The 18,726-nt window shown below is 40.5% G+C and overlaps 1 long non-coding RNA gene across 2 annotated transcripts in view; it reads left to right on the forward strand.

Annotated features, from left to right (window-relative positions):
* LOC133535681 (uncharacterized) overlaps positions 1–16,857 on the forward strand; it is a 130,429-nt gene extending 113,572 nt beyond the window's left edge. For both annotated transcript variants that reach the window (XR_009802291.1, XR_009802292.1), the window contains exon 5: positions 16,717–16,857. This is a non-coding gene — a long non-coding RNA (uncharacterized LOC133535681). The remainder of the gene's footprint in view (positions 1–16,716) is intronic.
* Positions 16,858–18,726: the final 1,869 nt, after the last annotated feature.

Raw genomic sequence — 18,726 nt, forward strand, 5'->3', positions numbered from 1 at the left:
AGGCCAAGCGGTGTGCAGCTTCAGCAGTCACAGAGGCAAAAACTCGGACATGGGAAGAGTTTGGGGAAGCCATGGAAAATGACTTCCGGATGGCTTCGAAGCGATTCTGGACCACCATCCGCCGCCTCAGGAAGGGGAAGCAGTGCACTGTCAACACCGTGTATGGTGCGGATGGTGTTCTGCTGACCTCAACTGCGGATGTTGTGGATAGGTGGAAGGAATACTTTGAAGACCTCCTCAATCCCACCAACACGTCTTCCTATGAGGAAGCAGTGCCTGGGGAATCTGTGGTGGACTATCCTATTTCTGGGGCTGAGGTCGCTGAGGTAGTTAAAAAGCTCCTCGGTGGCAAGGCCCCAGGGATGGATGAGATCCGCGCGGAGTTCCTTAAAGCTCTGGATGCTGTGGGGCTGTCTTGGTTGACAAGACTCTGCAGCATCGCGTGGACATCGGGGGCGGTACCTCTGGATTGGCAGACCGGGGTGGTGGTCCCTCTCTTTAAGAAGGGGGACCGGAGGGTGTGTTCCAACTATCGTGGGATCACACTCCTCAGCCTTCCCGGTAAGGTTTATTCAGGTGTACTGGAGAGGAGGCTACGCCGGATAGTTGAACCTCGGATTCAGGAGGAACAGTGTGGTTTTCGTCCTGGTCGTGGAACTGTGGACCAGCTCTATACTCTCGGCAGGGTTCTTGAGGGTGCATGGGAGTTTGCCCAACCAGTCTACATGTGCTTTGTGGACTTGGAGAAGGCATTCGACCGTGTCCCTCGGGAAGTCCTGTGGGGAGTGCTCAGAGAGTATGGGGTATCGGACTGTCTTATTATGGCAGTCCGATCCCTGTACGATCAGTGCCAGAGCTTGGTCCGCATTGCCGGCAGTAAGTCGGACACGTTTCCAGTGAGGGTTGGACTCCGCCAAGGTTGCCCTTTGTCACCGATTCTGTTCATAACTTTTATGGACAGAATTTCTGGGCGCAGTCAAGGCATTGAGGGGTTCCGGTTTGGTGGCCGCGGGATTAGGTCTCTGCTTTTTGCAGACGATGTGGTCCTGTTTGCTTCATTTGGCCGGGATCTTCAGCTCTCACTGGATCGGTTCGCAGCCGAGTGTGAAGCGGCCGGAATGAGAATCAGCACCTCCAAATCCGAGTCCATGGTTCTCTCCCGGAAAAGGGCGGAGTGCCATCTCCAGGTTGGGGAGGAGACCCTGCCCCAAGTGGAGGAGTTCAAGTACCTAGGAGTCTTGTTCACGAGTGGGAGAAGAGTGGATCGTGAGATCGACAGGCGGATCGGTGCGGCGTCTTCAGTAATGCGGACGTTGTACCGATCCGTTGTGGTGAAGAAGGAGCTGAGCCGGAAGGCAAAGCTCTCAATTTACCGGTCGATCTACGTTCCCATCCTCACCTATGGTCATGAGCTTTGGGTCATGACCGAAAGGATAAGATCACGGGTACAAGCGGCCGAAATGAGTTTCCTCCGCCGTGTGGCGGGGCTCTCCCTTAGAGATAGGGTGAGAAGCTCTGCCATCCGGGAGGAACTCAAAGTAAAGCCGCTGCTCTTCCACATCGAGAGGAGCCAGATGAGGTGGTTCGGGTATCTGGTCAGGATGCCACCCGAACGCCTCCCGAGGGAGGTGTTTAGGGCACGTCCAACCGGTAGGAGGCCTCGGGGAAGACCCAGGACACGTTGGGAAGACTATGTCTCCCGGCTGGCCTGGGAACGCCTCGGGATCCCCCGGGAAGAGCTAGACGAAGTGGCTGGGGAGAGGGAAGTCTGGGCTTCCCTGCTTAGGCTGCTGCCCCCGCGACCCGACCTCGGATAAGCGGAAGATGATGGATGGATGGATGGATGGATAATATAGAGGTAAGTACGGTACGTACGTAGGTACATTTGGTTTAGGAAGCGCTTTTCACAGACAGGAATCACAAAGCGCCGTACAAAACATAGGTCAATTAAAACAACAATTAAATTAAAACAGGGGCAACATCATAAAAAGATTCAAAAAATTGATTGAAAAAATAATAAATAAGCATTTGTACATTAGTAGCATCGTCTGCCCTGGGGTAGACTGGAGGAAACATGGCTGGCAATTTGCGTGTACGGTCTCTCTGACCACCACAAAACAAGCACTTTTTTAATTTTTTTATTATTATTTCCATTATCGTATTTATTAATATAACTTTGGTCACCCGCTGAGCATGTCTCAGCCAAGCATCAACTTCTCCCAATTACATGCTAACAGAAAGTACTTTATTCAACCACAATAATCTGCAGAATCCATCTGTCCTCTAATGAGGGAAACCAAGTGGGTGATAGAGAAGGTGCTGACAGACACACCGAGGACACGGTCACATAAATCCCAGCAGTGGACGTCTCCGGCTTCACATAAGCCACGGGCCGGGCTTTAGAGGTTATTACTTTGTGTTGCCTTCTTTGTTGTCATGTTGGCGAGGGGACAAATGTCGAGTAACTTGCCATTGAAGTGTGTAAACACATAATCAGATGTGACAGGAATAATCTCCGGTGACAAACTGGGGAGTGGGAGGTTATTTAATATTAGTCAAGGTTGCTAAGGAGCAAAGGAGAGGACTTGTTAAAGTAGCTTGCAAGAAGGCCATAGGCAACCCTGCCATTGGTGGAGCCCCCCCACTCCTCCTCATGGCGAGGCCTGTGGTGTTTGAACACTGAAGGTCATGGGTGACACCTGTTTCCCGTCTCATCTCCTGACATCAAGTTGACTTGCCGGGAGGAGCGGTGTGTGAAGGGAGAGAGGTGGGGGGACCTGATGGGGATGCGTGGTTGGGGGGGGGGTCTAACCCTCCACCTCAGAGGAGGACAAAACCTCCTGTGTTCGCTTCCTGCCTCAAGCAGGGGGGGAAAGCACGGAAAAGAGGATGAAACGGCCAAGTTTGTGTATCGGGGTGGAAAATTAATTTCCGAGGCGGAAACTCCCGCTGGCTTTTGAGGAGGAAAAAAAAAAAAGTTTTTTTGAACAAAATATTAAATATAGTTAAATGCAGCACTTTTTTATTCTCGTTCAATGGTTCTCCAACCTTTTTCACCAAGTCCTACCTCAGAAAACACTTGGCTCCCCCAAGTACCATCACTAAAATAAACTGCAACACAAAACAGTGCAATTTCTTGAACGCATCATAATAATCCCCTCAATTCCCCCCCCAAAATGGATTAACTGGCTGGAATATAAAGACAATACAATAAACATCCATAAAAGTGGATGCAAATGCAAAAGTGCAATACATTTATCCATCTATGTATTTACATCTGTACCTTATTGCTCTTTTATCCTGCACTACCATGAGCTAATGCAACAAACGTTTGTTCTTACCTGTACTGTAAAGTTCAAATTTCATTGACAATTAAAGTTGCAAGCAGCGATGGACGGGACCGACTTTTGCTGGTGTTTCCTGCCTTTACCCATTCGACATATCTTTACCTTCACGTTACCTACCTTCCCTGCATCCTGGGGTCACACTGGTGCATCTTTCTGTCACCCATAATGTTTGAAAAAAGGTGACGGGTTTTTACAAAACCTTTGTTTTGAAGGGGTAATCGTCAACTTCTTGTTGATTTTTGCTGAAGGATGTCAATAATTAAAATACAGGTCTAAGTGAGACCTACATAAGGGTTTTGTTTCATGTCTCTCCGACATTCCTACCGAAAGTTACAAGCAGTTTTGTCTGCGTTTTCTTCCTAGGAGCAGTTTTGTCCGTGTTTTATTCTTAGGGGGCGCTAGAGCGCAATTTAGAGTTTTATTGTAGCTGAGATAGGCGCCAGCGCCCCCCGCGACCCCGAAAGGGAATAAGCGGTAGAAAATGGATGGATGGATGGGTTTTATTTTTTTAATAGATCGCAATTTTAGCCAGTCTTGATATGTGTGTCCAGTTTGGTGAGTTTTAAAGCATTTTAATGGGGTCAAATTACAGCTCAAAGAGGCAAAAATGACATTTTTTAGGAAAGTTTTGTTTTGGAGGTGGTTTTTGCCAACTTCCTGGTTATTTTTGCTGAAGAAAGTGAGTTTATGAAATCTAGGTCTAAGTGAGACCTACATAGAGGTTTTTGTTTCATGTCTGTACGACATTCCTAACGGAAGTTACAAGCAGTTTTGTCTGTGTGTTTTCCTAGGGGGCGCTAGAGCGCAATTTTGAGTTTTGGGGTTTGTTTTTTTATATTAAATAGCAATTTTTGCCAGTCCAGATGTGTGTGTAGAATTTGGTGAGTTTTGAAACATGTTAAGGGGGTCAAATTACAGCTCGAAGAGGCGGCGGAATAATAAAACCTTAGAAATTCAATAGGGTCCTCTGTCCCAAAGGGACATTCGGTCCCTAATAAAAATGAAGTCTAAGTCTAAGTCTAAGTCTAAGTCTAAGTCTAAGTCTAAGTCTAAGTCTAATGTCTAGTGCAATAACAGTGCAAAAATGTTCATAACATGGTCAGTACTTTCTAGTTTCTCTTGTTATATTCTTATTTGTACTGTTATATTTGTATTCTTATTGTTGCGTTGTATTTATTATTCTTATTGTCATATTTTTCTATTTTATTTCCATTTATACCCCCCTTATTTACATTTTACTTTTTTAATTTGATCTCAACTCTGGACACTGCTGCTGGAATTTAAATTTTCCTGAGGGAACTCTCATGAAGGAATCATGCCCTTATGTGGGCTCTACCGAGGATGTCGTTGTGGTTTGTGTAGCCGTTTGAGACACTTGTGATTTAGGGCTATATAAATAAACATTGATATATTGATATCTATCTATCTATCTATCTATCTATCTATCTATCTATCTATCTATCTATCTATCTATCTATCTATCTATCTATCTATCTATCTATCTATCTATCTATCTATCTATCTATCTATCTATCTATCTATCTATCTATCCATCCATCCATCCATCCATCCATCTATCTATCTATCCATCATCTATCCAATGACCAACATTGAAATACTAGCGCGTAATAGGCCCAAGTAATCATTAAAAACAAGGCAGAGGTTTTATTTAACAAATATATTTAATATTTTTGACCATTTGTCACATGACACACAGTTTGAACGGTAATACTGTGTTTGAATATTTGATTAAGGGATCATTTGGCATACACGTATCACAGAATCACTGTTTTAGTTCATATATGACAACAAATGTATAGTTGTGGCCTTAAGCACATTAATTATAATGTATATTTTTTGTATATTATGTTTTTATAACGAGCGGTTTGCATAATTTTTCAATATTCCACAGAAAAATTGCTTCGGTGCAGCATATATATATATATATTTTTTTTTAGCATTTAATACAAACAATTAAAGATGGTATATAATGCTCATATATATTTGGTCACACTGTAATGTTTTCCTGCATCATTTAAATCTATATGGAGTAGCTCATGTCTTATAAGTCACTGTGTATGCAAATAATAGTCAGTGTTTGCCCCCTCGTGGACAGAAAAGGAACACCAATGGTTCATTCCAGTGGAGAACTGGTGAAAAATATTTGGGAAAAATAAGGAATAGAAAATATGACTGGTAAAAAAAATAAAAAATATTATCATTTATTGGACATTAATGTATTGTATGTCCCCTTATGTTCATGCAGCCTTCTGCCATCCTGATAAAACAATTTAAAATTTGAAAATTGCTCACAGTCTTTTTAGTGCACTTTCCTTCATTAACACATCTTTCCAACATGACTAAATATTGAATATGCATGGACAATAATATGTCATAATGTTTGCAGCTGCATGCTCACTATCCTGCTTCGCCTCCTTTGGCCTTCCCTCCACCTATAAGACATATTGTGGCATTTTCTGCACCTCTACTTGAGCCATTGGTGTTTTTTTTTTGTTTTTTTTTGTTTTTTTATTCCAGAAGGCTGCAGTATTTTTGCACAACTATTGGGAGAAGGACTGGCCTTGCACTTCCAATGTTTTGCAAAGGTTGATTCAGACAACATTTTATTTCAGGGACACACAATTATACAGGAGTGAAAACAAACTATACAGTGATAAATAGTAATAATAATAAAAATAAAAATAAACACGTTATTAACCAAAATTCACTGCAGGGAATGTTTAAGAATAAAATCAAGCTTTGCCTTACAATTACAGACAGCAGATGGCATCAGAGTGCAGGTTTGGTCTATGAGCATTTCATCTGGTTTTTATTCATCTTAAATTATCTAAGAAGAAAGTGGATTTTAGACCTAATAGTGAATCATTGAGCGAATAAAGAATTGCATAAATAAATAAAAACTACCATAATAGCAACATCATATTGATAAAAGCCTTCTATAATATGAATATTGTGCAAAATATGTTTTATTCCTTTGGAAGTCAATCAAGGCATGCATTAGAGAGCGATGGCAATGCACATCAGGATTCGGTTTTGGAGTCATTTTTGCTGAAGGGCGTTGAGGACGTGAACTGGCATCAACACTGGAAAAAATGCCCCTATTATACAGAGTAAAAAACAAACAAAAAAAACAGTTTTTTTGCTTGTAATGAGCAAATAAATCTGCCACTGAACCCATTCAAAATGGTCTTGGTAAGATTTATGGAAAAAAATAAAAAATAAAAGTGATATAGAGATTAGCCCTGCGATGAGGTGGCGACTTATCCAGGATGTACCCCCGCCTTCCGCCCGAATGCAGCTGAGATAGGCTCGAACGGGACTAGCGGTAGAAAATGGCTGGATGGATATTGATATTGGAAATTCTAACATATTGTTAGCTTTACTGTACTACTAGTATTGTGAAGTTTAGTGTTTTATAACAAAAGTTGTGATGCCCAAAAGTACCGTAATTTCTGGACCGTAGGGCGCATCGGATTATCAATCAATCAATCAATCAATCAATCAATCAATGTTTATATATATATAGCCCTAAATCACAAGTGTCTCAAAGGGCTACACAAGCCACAACGACATCCGCGGTACAGAGCCCACATAAGGGCAAGGAAAAACTCACCCCAGTGGGACGTCGATGACAATGACTATGAGAAACCTTGGAAAGGACCGCATATCTCCCGTCCAAAGACCAAACCCAGTAACTAAATTTTGGTCAAAACTGAGCTAATAATAATTTTGGAGTTCCTAGGTGATATGCTTTACATTAGTGTATGCGATATTGTAATTTGTTCCGTAAGTAAGCTGTTACGCGCCCGACAAAGTGGTGACCCTCGCCCCGTCCTTGTTTGTGAGTGACTGAGCATTTCACGGAAGCTGCTTTTATACCCAATTATGGCACCCACATGTTCCCAATTAGCCTGTTCACTTGCGGGATGTAAATAAGTGTTTAAATAGCATTCCTCATCTTTCTCAGTCTTGTTTGCCAGTTGTGCTTGTTTTTTTTAAACACGCTGCAGGCATCAAATTCAAAATGAGCTATCCGTCTATCCATTTTCTACCGCTTGTCCCTTTTGGAGTTGCGGGGGGTCGCTGGAGCCTATCTCAGCTGCACATGGGTGGAAGGCGGTTTACACCCTGGACAAGTCGCCACCTCATAGCAGGGCTAACACAGACAGACAGACAACATTCACACTCACATTCACACACTAGGGCCAATTTAGTGTTGCCAATCAACCTTTCCCCAGGTGGATGTCTTGGGAGGTGGGAGGAAGCCGGAGTACGCGGAGGGAAACCACGCAGTCACTGGGGCGAACTTGCCAACCCTCCCGGATTTTCCGGGAGACTCCCGAAATTCAGCGCCTCTCCCGAAACCCTCCCTGAAGAAATTTTCTCCCGAAATTTAGCCGGAGCTGGAGGCCACGCCCCCTCCAGCTCAAACATGCACTGTTCAAAGCTTGAAAAGGAGGATCGCAGGCGGTTCTGACGGTATTTAAAGTCATTTTTAAAAATGACTGCTAATCCTCCTCCTTTTCGGCCGGACGACCGCGGAGAATTAAAGTAGGAACACTTCGGAGGCAGAAGTTCATTAAGAGGGGCGGACTCACCGGCTCTCAGCCATGTTTCCGTCACACAGAGGAAGTCAAGTCCGTGGGAAGTGAAAATATCTTTCAGGATAAACGTTTTGTTTGTCAAAGATCTTGCGTTCACAAGACCGAACGTTGCGGGGGCCAGCACGTCCAGGGGCGCAGCTAATCCAGGTGGGGCCCGACACACAGCCAGCAGGTGGCGGGGGAGAGGAGCCACGAGGCAGGAAAGGAAGGCAGGAATCCAGCTAGGTGAAAAAGCTGACTGGAACGTCGAAAAACCAACGTCAAAGTTGATCATATCAGTGGGAAAGGGGCAAAGATCCAACAGTGTTTGGCGGTCATACACAAGCAGCGAGCTGACAGAGACGAAAATAGACGCAAACAACACAAAAACAAACAGAGCTGGCAGCGAGAGATGGCAGGGCAAAGTACATACTGGCGCCATCTTCTGGAAACTCGGAAGCGACGTTACTCAAATAGTGAAAGGTAAGTGTTTTTGTTTTTTTTAGTAACCAGCAAGCACAGTACAGTTAGTAGAAAAACTGTGTTTTTATTACTGTGTATTTCATAGGTGGCGTCTGAAATTCAACTATTTATTTTATTTATATATATAATAAAATAAATATGTATAGCTAAAATTCACTGAAAGTCAAGTATTTCATATATATATGAAATACTCGAGTTGGTGAATTGGCTGTAAATCTATCCCTCCCCTCTTAACCACACCCCCAAACCACGCCTCTGCCCCACCCCGACCACGCCCCCCACCTCCCGAAATCGGAGGTCTCAAGGTGTGCACTGGGGCGAACATGCAAACTCCACAAAGAAAGATCCCGAGCCCGTGATTGAACTCAGGACTACTCCGGACCTTCGTATTGTGAGGCACATGCACCAGCCCCTGTACCACCGTGCTGCCCCTCTACTGTTACCAAACAGTATTACTTTTGTTTTACTGAAATTGAAACATAGTCTGTTTTTGTCCATAGAGTAAGACTAAAACGGGCGAAGAAACGTCCATCAATATTGGCTCAAGTGCTCGACTATAGTGACGACCATCAAGGATACAAACTAGGGCTGTGGATCTTTGGGTGTCCTACGATTTGATTCAATATCGATTCTTGAGGTCACAATTCGATAATATATTGATTTTTTCGATTCGATTCTCGATTCAGAAACGATATTTTTCCGATTCAAAACGATTCTGTATTCATTCAATACATAGGATTTTAACAGGATCTACCCCGTCTGTTGACATGCAAGCAGAGTAGTAGATTTTAAAAAAAAGAAGCTTTTATAATTGTAAAGTACAATGTTTCATCAACTGATTGCAATAATGTAAATTTGTTTTAACTATTAAACGAACCAAAATTATGACTTATTTTATCTTTGTGAAAACATTGGACACAGTGTGTTGTCAAGGTTATGAGATGCGATGCAAGTGTAAGCCACTGTGACAATATTGTTATTTTTTATTATTTTTATAAATGTCTAATGATAATGTCAATGAGGGATTTTTAATCACTGCTATGCTGAAATTATAATTAATATTGATACTGTAGTTGATAATATTCATTTTTGTTTCACTACTTTTGGTTTGATCTGTGTCGTGTTTGTGTCTTCTCAATTGCTCTGTTTGTTGCAGTTCTGAGTGTTGCTGGGTCAGGTTTGGTTTTGGAATTAGATTGCATTGTTATGGTGTTGCTGTGTAGTGGTTTGTTATATTGATAAAAAACTAACAAAAAAAAAAAAACAACGATTTAAAAAAAATGAGAATCGATTCTGAATCGCACAACATATTCGAATCGATTTTTTTTCCCACACCCCTAATACAAACTGTTATGAACCATAACTGAGCAGCGTAGTGGTCTCACTTTTGAGATGGGGAAAGGTTGCCATGCAGAATGAAAAGTCCTGTATCCTGTGTTGGTAGAAGTCTGCACAGGATGTTGTGAGGAAAAGTCAGATAGGAAGAAGGGTGGAATATTCCACACTCTCTAAACTTGACTCATAAAAGGGAACTTATCGATTCGGCCAACAAACAGCTCATTTATCTCCCGCGTGCTGACGTCTCGTATGACAGAGCGCTTCCATCGTGGTCCCCATGAATGGCAGCCAACCTTAGACGAAGGGACAGAGTATTAATCAGGCCTCACCTCCTCGCCCCCTCTGGTTGCTCCCACAGAAAGGACATCTGCGGCCCAAGAAATGAGCCTTGAAAGTCTAATTAATGAGCGCTTTGGTGAGATAATTACACCGAGCAAAATTATCGATCAGGACGGCAAACTCCTAAAACCGTCTGACCTGTTGAGCTTTTACCTCGTAAAGTTGTCAGGGAATATGGTGAGTGAGGTAATGAAAAATGTATTTATTGTTTTTTTTTCATCCATCCTAGGATACTTTTTGAGGTACATTAATATTTCTGATGGGGATCTGGCATGGAAGAGCGGGGATGAGGTCACAGTCTCGACTTTTTCCTGAAGCAATCAGGAAAAATAACCAAAGTAGAGAATAAGGATTTACCAAACCCAAAACCAGTGAAGTTAGCACGTTGTATTATTCATAAATACAAACAGAATACAATTATTTTCAAACCCCTTTCAACTTATATTTTGCAAAGACAAAATATTTAATGTTCAAACTATGAAACCTTTTTTTTTTGCAAATAATCATAAACTTAGAATTTAATGGCAGCAACACATTGCAAACAAGTTGTCATAGGGGCATTTTTACCACTGTGTCACAAAGCATTTCCTTTTAACAACACTCAGTTAAAATATCACTTGTTGTGATATTTTAGGCTTCCGGGTGTTGTTGATAAATTGCTTTCGCTTTGCATTGTAGAGTTTTAACTTGCACTTACAGATGTAGCGACGAACTGTAGTTACTGACAGCGGTTTTCTTAAGTGTTCCTGAGCCCATGCGGGGATATCCTTTACCCCCTGATGCAGTACCGCCAGAGGGATCGAAGGTCTGTAATATCATCGCTTACGTGCAGTGATTTCTCCAGATTCTCTGAACCTTTTGATGATATTACGGCGCATAGATGGTGAAATGCCTAAATGCCTTGCAATAGCTCATTGAGAAATGTTCTTAAACTGTTTGACAGTTTGCTCAGGCATTTATTTGTTCACAAAGTGGTGACCCCCACCCCATCCTTGTTTGTGAATGACCGAGCGTTTTAGAGAAGCTGCTTTTATATCAATCATGGCACCCACCTGCTCCTAATTAGCCTGTTCACTTGTGGGGTATTTCAAATAACTGTGCGATGAGCATTCCTAAACTTTCTCAGTCTTTTTTGCCACTTGTGCCAGCTTTTTTTAAACATGTTGCAGGCATCAAATACCAAATGAGCGAATATTTGGAAAAAATTAGAAAGTTTTCCAGTTCAAAAAATTAGGTATCTCGTCTTTGCAGTCTATTCAGTTGAATATAGGTTGAAAAGGATTTGCAAATCATTGTATTCTGTTTTTATTTATGATTTACACAACATGCCAACTTCACTGGTTTTGGGTTTTGTATAATCTTCTTTACCTATTTCACCTCATTGAATTCTCATTTGCAGAATTGTTGTATGAATCTAGAAACAACTATTACAGTGATTAAAAAAAAATCACTTTTTGCTTTAAATCGTTTTATTTTTACCTTCTGTCCAACAAATTTTCAGTTTGCAAACATATACTGTATACAATCGATTAGAAATAATTAATTAATTTGTTTCCAAAAATAGGCAGTTTTTCTACAGAAAGAAAGGTCGCTAAGGATTTATAAATATGTAATATTGTAAAATATTTGGCATTTATGATACCTATCTCGAAAGTTTTACCTACATATGTAAAACAGTCACTGGGGGCGGAGCTAAAGTCACTGGGGGACGAGCAAAAGAAAAAATATAAGGTTTATATATATAATATTATATATAAGGTCCTTATATATAATTTGGCGGGAACTTACTGTCATGGTATTGCAGAGGGGGTGACGGCAGACTGACGGCAGACTGACACCAGAGGGGGGTAAAGTACAATTTGTTGTATATATAGTCAATGTATATAAAATAATACCAAACAATACTACTAAATAAACTAAGGAAATGGAGTGCGACAAAAACTCAAGAGTGTATATGGTGTAAGACTATGTGAAGTATTTTAGCTGTTAAGTGTTACCGTAAATGTTTGAATGAGGAAGCAGACAAAAACCAAAGAGGGCAAGGCAAAAGGAGTCCAAGATCCGCGAGGGGTGCGTGGGGCAGAGAGAGACGTCAGAGTCCGGGGGCGAGCGAGGAGTCGGGAAACTAAGGAGGCAGTCCAAATCCAGGGCAACGGAAGGGAAAACACTGCGAAAACACAGGAGAACAAACAAGGATGTCAGACACGAGGGAAAAGCGCAGAGAGAGAGAAAGCATAATCCTTACGGTATACCATTTGAGAACTAACTTCCCGTGCCGATCCTTGGGTCCACTGGTCCCTTTACTCAGCTCGCCCTCATTAGTCACAGGTGTGCAGATTGACCGATGGTGGGCAGACTTGTAGCTGCGTGGGCGTGCTTCGCTCAGCGTGAGCGGGGGCGTGTCCGAGCGTGCTGTAAGCGGATCCTCCGGGTGGTCCCGCAGAGGAGGGAGAAGCAGACTGCGCGTGCGCCATGACACAACTTGGAAAAATGTCCCATTCATTTCAATGGGAACTTCCTGGAAATTTGGGAATTTGGGGAAAAGCGGGATTTTTTGAAAATCATTAGGAGCATGCATGTACTGAATGAGCTGAATTACTTGGTGTTGCAGTTGTTTAAATGGGACAATAAAGAAGTGGTAAAAGATATTAGGGAATTTTGGGAAAATCTGGAATTTTTTTGAATTTGGAAAAAGTGTAGTTTGAACTTCTAGTGTGTTGAAAGTGGAATGGTTTGAAAAATGTGGGAATTGTAGAAGTTATAAAAAATGGCCAATTCATTTTGAATGTGGAAAATGCACAAAAAAAGGAATTATGGGAAATCCAGGATTTTCTTTTAAGAATTTTTAAAGTAGAGCACACAATTCCTGAACAGGCTAAATATTTTGAAGTTGGAACAGTTTGAATCAGATGAAAAATATGGAAGGTGTGGAACTTTGAAGTATTTCCCATTGATTTCAATGGGAATTTCAGAAAAAAAATGGGAATTTTGGGAAAGCAAGATTTTTTTTGAAAATGGTAAAATAAATACTTGAATTGTCTGAATGAAAATGCTTGGTGTTGAAATTTTTGAAATCGGTCGAGAAATGTTGAAGTAGTAACTTGTTGAATTGAAAAATGGTATTACGGAATTCCTGGAATTTCGGGACAACCGGGTATTTTTTCCTGTTCAAAAACAGCGAAACGGTTCAAATGCGATGAAAAATGTGGAATGAGTAGTCTTCAGAAAAAAGGGTGAATATAGGGCTTTTGAAAACCAGGAATTCTGGGAAATCCTGGGAAATCCTGGAATTTTTTGGAACTTGGAAAGAGGGAAGTTTGAATTTCCAGAATGGTGGAATATGTTGACGGTAGAATGGTTTGAATAGGTTGAAAAATGTGGAAATGGTGGAAGTTTGAAAAATTGCCAATTCATCTTGAATGGGAAAAATTCCCCGGAAGAACCTGGAAATTCTGGAAAATCGCGGAATTTTTTGGAACTTGGAAAAAGGGGAGTTTGAATTTCCAGAATGGTGGAATATGTTGATGGTAGAAAGGTTTAAATAGGTTGAAAAATGTGAAAATGGTGGAAGTTTGAAAAATGGACAATTAATTTTGAATGGAAAAATGCCCCAGAAGAACCTGGAATTCTGGAAAATCCTGGAATTTTTTTGAACTTGGAAAAAGGAAAGTTTGAATTTCCAGAATGGTAGAATATGTTGAGGTTAGAATGGCTCAAATAGGTTGAAAATGTGGAAATGGCAGGAGATTGAAAAATGGCCAATTAATTTTGAATGAGAAAAATGTCCCAGAAGAACCCGGAATTCTGGAAAATCCTGGAATTTATTTGAACTTAAAAAAGGGGTGGTTTGAATTTCCACAATGGTAGAATATGTTGACGTTCGAATGGCTTAAATAGGTTGAAAATATGAAAATGGTGGACGTTTGAAAAATGGCCAATTCATTTTGAATGGGAAAAATGTCTCGGGAGAACCTGAAATTCTGGAAAATCTTGGAATTGTTTTTAACTTAGAAAAAGGGAAGTTTGAATTTCCAAAATGGTAGAATATGTTGACGGTAGAATGGCTTAAATAGGTTGAAAATGTGGAAATGGCAGGAGATTGAAAAATGGCCAATTAATTTTGAATGAGAAAAATGTCCCAGAAGAGCCTGGAATTATGGAAAATCCTGGAATTTGTTTGAACTTAAAAAAGGAGTGGTTTGAACTTCCAGAATGGTAGAATATGTTGAGGTTAGAATGGCTTAAATAGGTTGAAAATGTGGAAATGATGCACGTTTGAAAAATGACCAATTCATTTTGAATGGGAAAAATGCCCCAGAAGAACCTGGAATTCTGGAAAATCCTGGAATTTTTTTTTTACTTGGAAAAAGGAAAGTTTGAATTTCCAGAATGGTAGAATATGTTGACGGTAGAACGGCTTAAATAGGTTGAAAATGTGAAAATGGTGGACGTTTGAAAAATGGCCAATTCATTTTGAATGGGAAAAATGTCCCGGAAGAACCTGGAAATCTGGAAAATCCTGGAATTTTTCTGAACTTGGAAAAAGGAAAGCTTGAATTTCCAGCATGGTAGAATATGTTGACGTTAGAATGGCTTAAATAGGTTGATAATGTGGAAATGGCGGACGTTTGAAAAATGGCTAATCCATTTTGAATGGAAATATGTCCCAGAAGAACCTGGAATTCTGGAAAATCCTGGAATTTTTTTGAACTTGGTAAATCGGAAGTTTGAATTTCCAGAATGGTTGAATATGTTGACGTTCGAATGGCTTAAATAGGTTGAAAATATGAAAGTGGTGGACGTTTGAAAAATGGCCAATTCATTTTGAATGGGAAAAATGCCCCAGAAGAACCTGGAATACTGGAAAATCCTGGAAATTTTTTTGAACTTGCAAAAAGGAAAGTTTGAATTTCCAGAATGGTGGAATATGTTGACGTTCGAATGGCTTAAATAAGTTGAAAATATGAAAATGTTGGACGTTTGAAAAATGGCCAATTCATTTTGAATGGAAAAAATGTCCCTGAAGAACCTGGAATTCTGGAAAATCCTGGAATTTTTTTTAACTTGGGAAAAGGGACGTGTGAATTTCCAAAATGGTAGAATATGTTGACGGTTGAATGGCTTAAATAGGTTGAAAATGTGGAAATGGCAGGAGATTAAAAAATGGCCAATTAATTTTGAATGAGGAAAATGTCCCAGAAGAACCTGGAATTCTGGAAAATCCTGGAATTTGTTTGAACTTAAAAAAGGAGTGGTTTGAATTTCCAGAATGGTAGAATACGTTGACAGTAGAATGGCTTAAATAGGTTGAAAATGTGTAAATGGTGGATGTTTGAAAAATGGCTTATCCATTTTGAATGGACAAATGTCCCGGAAGAACCTGTAATTCTGGAAAATCCTGGAATTTTTTTAAACTTGGAAAAAGGGACGTGTGAATTTCCAGAATGGTAGAATATGTTGACGTTAGAATGGCTTAAATAGGTTGAACATGTGGAAATGGCGGACGTTTGAAAAATGGCCAAATCATTTTGAATGGGAAATATGTCCCAAAAAAACTCGAATTCTGGGAAATCCGGGAATTTTTGGAATATGTCAAGAAAAAGCCAGCGATTACCGAATAGGCAGAACAGTTTGAAGTTGGAAAGGTTTGAATCGGATGAAAAATGTTGAAGGTAGAAGAAGAAAAAGAAGAATTCGGAGAATTCACACAATTACTTTAAATAGATGAATTTTGTTGCAGAAAACCATATGTGTGAATACTTTGGAGCATTCACACAATTATTGATTGCAAGAGAACCCCGTTGTGATATTGGCTGATATGAGATCAAATGATTGTCCGTAAATCACAGCGATACAGAAGGGGAATGTGAAAAACCTTCTTTTTTTTTTTTTTTTTTTTTTTTTGCCCATGCACCCCCCACCTCACCTGCGCTGTGGAGCTAATGAGGCTGCAAGCTGATGGCCGCATGAAAGATGGACACCGGGAGTGGCAGGTTTATTTCGGTCCTCTGAAACAGAACTTGGCATGAAAGATGACGTGCCACTGTGAATAATTAAACAGCTTCAGAAACCCACTGATCCATCTGTCCGCAGATCAATAGACAACATTCGGAAGGAGCGTGCCGCATGTTTTAAAACAGCCCATGCTGACAAAAACCTGGGAGAGACAAAATGTCCATTTTATACCGGGAACCCAGATAACAAAATTGGGACTCAATCATAATGCAACGGTACCATTTTTGTAGTACTTTTGCATGTGTTCATGCAGTCATAACTTTGAATTTGTTCAACAATAAAACCTCTTTTTTTGTACGAACCATTGAACATTGAGCTGATAATAACTGTGCTCTCTAATATCTATATTTTGTTTTTACTTAATTATAGTCTTATTCTATTGTATTTGCAACTAGAAGAGGCAATTCTTGAAGGAATTGCATGTGAATTCTCCGATGCTGAGGTTGAACGGAAATGCTCACAGAATGTAGTATGAATGTGTGGAGAGGGGCGTGGTCCGCGCGTTCCCTGCGGGCGGGGTGTGAAGCAGCCAACAGGTGAGTGGATATCTCAGCTGGAACGAGTTATCTAATCACCTGTTCCTTTATTAGCAGCGGGAGAGAGGTGGAGAAACAAAGGACTGAAGGAACGAGAAAGCTGAAAAGCAACGGAGGACTGAAAGAACGAGAGGGCTGAAAAGCAAAAAAGAAACTTTGAAAACGACAGCACACGGAAAAAATTAAAAAACTCTCCTGTTAAAAACCCACGTCTCAAAGTGTTGTGGTCACATTGGTCCGTCGAAATACTTTCACAGAATGTAAGAACAGTTTGAATGTTGAAGAGATGACGCTGAACTGAAATGCTAATGGAACGTCGGCTGAGTGTAGAAATGGTTTAATCAATCAATCAATGTTTATTTATATAGCCCCAAATCACAAATGTCTCAAAGGACTGCACAAATCATTACGACTACAACCCTTGTGTAATGTTCATATTGTTGTTACTCAGCCAGAGTTTGTAGGTCTGATGGACCCGTTGCATTTTGTGGCTTTTAAAGCCTCACAATCAAACACTTTTATGTTAAAATACTAAACAGATGTTTACCTTATCTCCATAAACATCTGTTCACGTTGCACAGAAAAATTATCTGCCAGTTGCAACATTCTTTGCCAACACTGTCTGCTCTCATTTTCTCACACATTTTCGATGTTCTATGTACCTACACTCTGTCCTCCTTCCTGTGAAGGCCTGGTGTGTGTGTGTGTGTGTGTGTGTGTGTGTGTGTGTGTGTGTGTGTGCGTGTGTGTGTTACACAGAACATCAATTTCCACACTTCTATTACCCAGACATCTTATATGTAATAGAAATGTGTAGGGGGGGAGGTGTATGGTGTGTGGTCATTAAATATGTATTCTGATATATGTTCTTCACAGAAAGTGAGCCAAAGTCACTGAGTCTCAGTTTGAAAAATTAATTAGCTGTATCAAATTTCTTTTGATAAAAAATGAAAATGGGTCCTACAGACCCAAACACCACACAATCGTTTGAACACTGAAATGGTTTGAATGTTGAAGAGTTTGAATTTCCAGGAAAACCCAAATTTGGTTTGGAACTTGGGAAAGTGTTTAGTTTGAATGTTAATGATAAGTGGAATGTGTTGATGTTGGAATGGTTTGAATAGGTTGAAAAATGTGGGAATTGTGCAACTTTGAAAAATGCCCCGTTCATTTCAAAGGGGTGTATTAGTGCTCAAGGCATGGGTAACTTACACATCTGTGAAGGCACCATTAATTCGGAAAGGTACATACAGATTTTGGAACAACATATGCTGCCATTTAAGCGCTGCCTTTTTCATGGATGCCCCTGCTTATTTCAGCAAGACAATGCCAAGCCACATTCAGCACGTGTTACAACAGCGTGGCTTTGTAAAAAAAAGAGTGCGGGTACTTTCCTGGCCCGCCTGCAATCCAGACCTGTCTCCCATCTAAAATGTGTGGCGCATTATGAAGCGTAAAATACGACAACAAGACCCCGGACTGTTGAACGACTGAAGCTCTACATAAAACAAGAATGGGAACGAATTCCACTTTCAAAGCTTCAACAATCAGTTTCCTCAGTTCCCAAACGTTTATTGAATGTTGTTAAAAGAAAAGGTGACGTAATACAGTGGTGAACATGCCATTTCCCAACTACTTTGGCACGTGTTGCAGCTATGAATTTCTAAGTTAATTAATATTTGCAAAAAAAAAATTAAGTTTATGAGTTTGAACATCAAATATCATGTCTTTCTAGTGCATTCAACTGAATATGGGTCGCAAATCATTGTATTCTGTTTCTATTTACATCCAACACAATTTCCTAACTCATATGGAAACGGGGTTTGTAGTTTAACTTACTGTATAACTAACCCTTTGAAAGCAGCTGCACATTCTGCTCTGAGATGTACGTGCTGACTGTCGTTGAGCACTATAAAAAACATTTAATACACAACCGCTTTACACCAGTTGAATGTTTTTTACACTGAAAAAAGTGATTTTTTGGTGCTGTAAACTCTATCAGAGTAATTGTCCTAATTTATACCTCATATTTTTAACATTCAGTAAGAACTAGAGTTTCTTAAG

This window comes from Nerophis ophidion, linkage group LG16, assembly GCF_033978795.1.
Source record: "Nerophis ophidion isolate RoL-2023_Sa linkage group LG16, RoL_Noph_v1.0, whole genome shotgun sequence".
Classification (NCBI taxonomy): domain Eukaryota; kingdom Metazoa; phylum Chordata; class Actinopteri; order Syngnathiformes; family Syngnathidae; genus Nerophis; species Nerophis ophidion.